At 39.7% G+C, this 5,495-nt stretch overlaps 1 long non-coding RNA gene across 1 annotated transcript in view; it reads right to left on the bottom strand.

The window, feature by feature from the left end:
* The window catches only part of LOC107213073, a 27,242-nt gene that overhangs the window by 17,520 nt on the left and 4,227 nt on the right, over window positions 1-5,495 (bottom strand). Inside the window, exon 3 of the long non-coding RNA XR_001524627.2 lies at window positions 3,119-3,249. This is a non-coding gene — a long non-coding RNA (uncharacterized LOC107213073). The remainder of the gene's footprint in view (window positions 1-3,118; window positions 3,250-5,495) is intronic.

A 5,495-nucleotide genomic window follows, 5' to 3' on the forward strand; every position in this document is an offset into this window, starting at 1 on the left:
AAAAGGAAAAGGAAAAGGAAAAGGAAAAGGAAAAGGAAAAGGAAAAGGAAAAGGAAAAGGAAAAGGAAAAGGAAAAGGAAAAGGAAAAGGTGCCTCCATCTCTGGTGGCTGAGCTGGGAAAAGTGGGGCAGTGAGAGGATTTTTCCAGAGAGGAAATGTAAAATAGAGCTTGGATCAGGACAGCCTGGAAACCCTACCAGGAACCCCAACATCAGGCCAAGTTAAAAACCACTCCTAAGGTTCCATAAAATATTGGGAAATTATTTTTCCTTTCTCTTCTGCCCGAACCAGAAAAATCAAACTGGTGACTTGTTAATTAGGAGTGTGCTGGCAGAGCGTGCCTTTAAAGATGAACAAAGATTTTTATTAATAAATCTTTCCTTGTCAAACATCCTTCCTTTGGTCAGGGCAGAGAGAGGCTTTCATGGCAGTGGAGAAGCTCTTTGTGAGAGCTTGGATTCGCTGCATTTGAAGTTGTGCTCCCGATTTCATTACAGTCACATTTCATCCAGAGGCTAAATATCAAACAGAACTCAACCCTTCTGAAAACATTCTGAGGCAAAAGGAGAACGGCTTTGGGCTAGAAAGGAGATTTTTCATCCCATTGCAGAATGTTCTCTTTTATTCTTTATTATCTTAACGTGTCAGGTGCATGGAGATGACGTTCATTTGGTCTTGGAAAGGTGAAAATTGGCAGTTTGGGTTCATAAAGCCCAAAGTGACCCTGGCTTGTATCACTCATCTGTAGCAGCCCATGTGGAGTGGTATTGTTTTGAGCAGGATCATGAAATAATCACCAAATTCCCTCCATCAGCTGCCCCTGGTGCTCCTCAAAATGGAAACTGGGGAACACTGACGTGCCAAGGAAAAGTGTTGAAATCTTTGGACAGAAGCTTAATTTTACAGGAAAATCTCTGCATTTGATACACTGAAAAGCAAGGTTGTTCCTCAATATGGAAAAGGAGACCCTGAACATTGCCAAGGGTTGCAGGGAGTCCTTGCCCAGCCCTTCCAGGCTGGGAAAGGGAAAAAGCAGAATTTTTCTGGGCTGTGAATTGAATTTTGTGTGTATAAAAGACTGTTAGCTGGAACTAGATGATCTTCAACATCTTCTACAAACCTATTCTATGACTATGAAAATGAGAAAGATGTTTCCATTGTTCTCATGCAGTGATTTTGACTTTGGACTGATCTGAAACAAAGACATCACCACCCAGAAAATACAGCCTGCATTTAGCAGGCCTCTGCAATTTCAGCAGTTTTCTTATCCTTGAATTTTTACAAAGTGTGTTTTAACACTGGGGTGTAACTAGAATATCCCTTACTCATGCCTTAAAATAGGCAATGTTTGCTTTTGCTTTGTGCTAACTCGTATGGGAATTTTCTACAAGTCTGAAGTTTTGTTTAGAACCCTTAAACACAATTTCATGCTTAAGCCAGTTCAGCTTGACGAGTTCCATTTCGGTTTCCTGCAGCACCATCAAGCTGCTCCAGTTTCACTTAAAAGGTTTAAGTCCTGAGCCAGTAAAAAAATCTGAAACCAGTTAAATTACCCAATTGCCTTTTTCTTCCTTCAGCTCAGGGGATCTGACATTCCCAGCCTGGTTCACACTCTGGCTGTGTGGGAAAGGGAAAAGTTTTCATGACAAGTTTTCCAGGAGGTCACATTCACTCAGGAGAGCTTTAAGCCCCAGAGTCATCAGCACCGACTCAGCTGTTTGAAAAATCACATAATTTCCCCCAAAATAAATTTGCTTCAAGTGCTCTTTTCCCACTGAAGGGGATGTTTCAGGGAGCACTTCAATCTCCAAGCCAATTTGTACCTTCAACAACAATCTCAGCTCCAACCACCTGTGCACCAGGACATGGGCATATCAAAACTGGCCAAATTCCAGGTTTTAAAACTGTTTTTCCATCTCTGCTTCCTGAAGATCCACCAAAATGACAGAACCTTTATTATCCCTAATGCAGGTTTTCAATCAGATGCTCTTCTTTTAAATTCATAGCTAATATTTTATTCTCTTTTTCCCTTACCACACATAAAACACACACCAGTAATTCCTGCTGAAGTTCCTTTGCTTGTCCCCTGAGCAAAAAAGAAACCCAAAATAAATTCCTCTTCCACACAACCCTTCCCAAGGACTCCAGGATTTACACTTCAGGATCTTACAGCTTCGAGATTTGATTTGTGTAAGGAAGAGTTTGTCCTTTTATTAACCAACAAGGCTGGTTTGACAAATTTGTCTAATTATATGATGTATTTTATATTATTTATTTTAACTTGCTGACATCTAATGGCTGAGCAGAGGTCAGGTGGGAAGCTCAAGGATGAACCAGCACTTGTTTCATATTTCATCTTTCAAAGCCAATAAAAAATGGCACCTTCTCCCCAGCTGTCTGTCAGCAAAAGGAAAGAGACCTCATAAATAATAAACAGCATTTTCTGTTAAACTTCTCAGAGAGGAAAATCTAAACAGGAAAATATGGATTAAATGGTGTTCATTTAAAACAAACTCAATGGAAATAGGAGAAATACCTGTTCTTTCAGTTATCTGTGTTTGTGGTAATTACATTTTAAATTAAACTGCTTAAAAACAGGAGGAAGAAAGCACTTGGAAGACTGAAAAAAAAAATCATGGTGTAATTACAAGTTTATCTAAGTGAAACATCTCCCTTTTTTCTTTTTTAGTGGACCACTACACCAGGATAGAAGAAATCCTTTGGTTCTTTCTTAAACACTGACATGGTTGCCATCGTTCCTGTCCTCACCTTAAATGCTGCCTGATTCCACCCAAAATTAAGGATTTGTTCTCTGTGTGATCCCACTGCCCTGAAAACCGTGTCTCATCTGGAAATTCTGATTTTCCAGCACATCCTGGAGATTTTTTTTGCTTTAAATGTCTTCTATTTTTATACCTGAGCCAATGATGAGTCCTTCCCTGCATCCATCTGGCAGCTCATCAACGCTTCCTTTGCTTTACAGGGTTTTGAATAAAAGCTGCTTGCCTAAAAAGCTTTGTTGCTCCACGAGGAGCACGTTGGTTCTTGCAGATTAAACTGATTTCAAGCACTTTCCTTGCTTTTGTATGAAAATGAGCTGTGCAATCGCTGCACTTACCTCAGCCAGCATGGGAAGGGTAAATAACAGTTGTATCAACCTTTCTGCCCCTCTGGTGGATGCTTTTTATTCAGGAATATTTCTCTGTTTCTCAGAGTGCACTTTGGTTGCTTGATTTCAGTACAGCCTTGCTGGAATGAAAAAATACAACAAAATAATAAAAGAGAGGAAAAATGAAAGTTCTCTGCCTTCTTACTGACCATTTCTTCACAATTTTCATATATGGGTGTTCAAGGTTGTGCCAATTAAACTCCTCATGCTATGAGCAGACACTGGTTCTGTCTTGGAAAAGAAATTTATTTATGGATTTGATTTTATAACTTATTCAAATTGCTTGGGATGTGCTTTCAGAATCACTTGTGCATAATCTCAAGCTTTGGAAATAAAAATGTTGCTTTATTGTGTTTTCCTTAATTCTGAAAATCCCAGGATCCCATTTTCTCTGTCACCATGGCAGGAAAAAAGAATTCCTATTGTGATCTGTTCTTTCCTGAGGAACCCATTCAAGTGCAAGTCTGTATTTCAGCAAATATTTCCTCATTCACATCCCCAGAGTGCAGCACAACTTTCTTTGTGTCACTTTGAGTTCCAGGAAACAGAATTTGCAGAGGAAATGTTCTCCAAGGCTCTTCTCTGCATTAGGGCTGGGGGAAGATCAATGTTATTTGAGCACAATTTGCTAATTGGGGATGAGTAATGAGCAAGAACAAAGGGAGGCAGAATTAGAGTAGATTGAGGCCTTTGTTAAAATATTGGAGACTTTGGAGGGAGTTTGGAGAGTTAATCTGAGGAACCAAAGCAAACACTGAGGTGAAAACCCCCTGCAGCTGTGTAGAGTGACTGAATTTTCTGAATGGAAACGCTCAGGGCAAGATTCCAGATCAGGAAAATCGGGTGGCAACACTGAGATTCCCTCTCCTCTGCTTCAAAGCAGAATTCTCCACATTTCTATAACAGGGACTGCAAATCCTCAAGAGTTTGGCTGAAATTTTAGGGGGAACAGGATGAGAAAAGGGCCAAGGTGCAAAATGTTTTCATTTTGACACCTCTAAAGCATTTCTGTGGTTGGTGGGCAGGGAAGGAGCTGGTGCCTCTCAGTTTGGCCAAACTGGGCACAAATTCATGCCCATCCTGCATCCAAAGCTTTGTTTTTAATGTGGTGAATTTTGTTTTGGGGTGGGTTATTAAAGGTGTTTTAGGGGTGACAAAGAGCAGCAGCGTGGAGCTCTAAAAATCCAGTTTCAGCTGCCTGCAGAGCCTGCTAAAAACCCATTCAATCCTAAACAATTCTGGGCAAGAACTGTGAGAATTTACTGTTTTCCTTAATTCAGTCACTTTGATCACTGAAGAAAAGCACAGAGGAAAGGGAAAATGCTCTACAGTCAGTGGAGAAAGGAAAAAAAACATTTCTAGAGGGAGATTTGTCCATATTCTTTTAGGATGGAAGCAATTCCTTCTGGAGATGCTTGTCCTACAACCTCTTACCTCAGGATAATGCAATTATTTTAAAAGATTGTGCAAACTTCACACATTTTGTGCCTGGGGAGTTTGAAACATGTGGTAAAAAATATTGAAATGGCAGTAAATAAAATCAAGATTTTACATGCACGGATTGAGTGCTGCGACTGAGAGACCTGTGAGGGTTTATATCACTGGAGCCTATTAATCACAGTAATAAATACAGCTTTTTCCTTGCTAAATTTGTGTTAAATTCATTGCACTTACTTATTAGGCAGATTTAAAGGATATGACTTGAGCCACACTATTGAATCTATAAAAAAAAATATGTTCAGAAGCAGATTTTAAAGCAAAGGGAACTTCAGTCCCCTCTCTCCCAGAGCAGATTGTTTTTTCCTGAGGACATCAGTATCAGACAGCACAAGCACTCTGTGCTCGAAGCATTCCTGCCCAGACTGCCTAAACAGCACAAATCAAAATACTTCAATTGTCAATGATTTTTCCCTATAGGGTGAGAAAGATGAGGTGAATAGTCACTAATGCAGGGGCTAGAATCCAATAATACAGAAACTTTCATACAATATACTTTATTGCAAATCAAATGTTATTGCTTTTAGCACAGTACTTATAAACTGCCTGGTTTTGTTGGTTTTTTTTTCCCTCCCAAACTGCCAAAACACCTCAAATTTAACCTCTTTCAGAATAGAAGCAGCAGGAAAGAATAGCAACAAATTATTGGGGTTGGTTCTGAGACTATATCATGAATATATCACTGAGTGCAGTCCTAGGGAGCACTAAGTGATAATCAAGCTGTTAAATGAAATTTTAAATCCTCACATGTGGCTCCATTTCTGGAATCCAAGCCTCGAGGAAATTGTACAGGATTTAAGAATGGTTCTGTCAGAGCCCAGTGAATTGA

This window comes from Parus major, chromosome 20, assembly GCF_001522545.3.
Source record: "Parus major isolate Abel chromosome 20, Parus_major1.1, whole genome shotgun sequence".
Classification (NCBI taxonomy): domain Eukaryota; kingdom Metazoa; phylum Chordata; class Aves; order Passeriformes; family Paridae; genus Parus; species Parus major.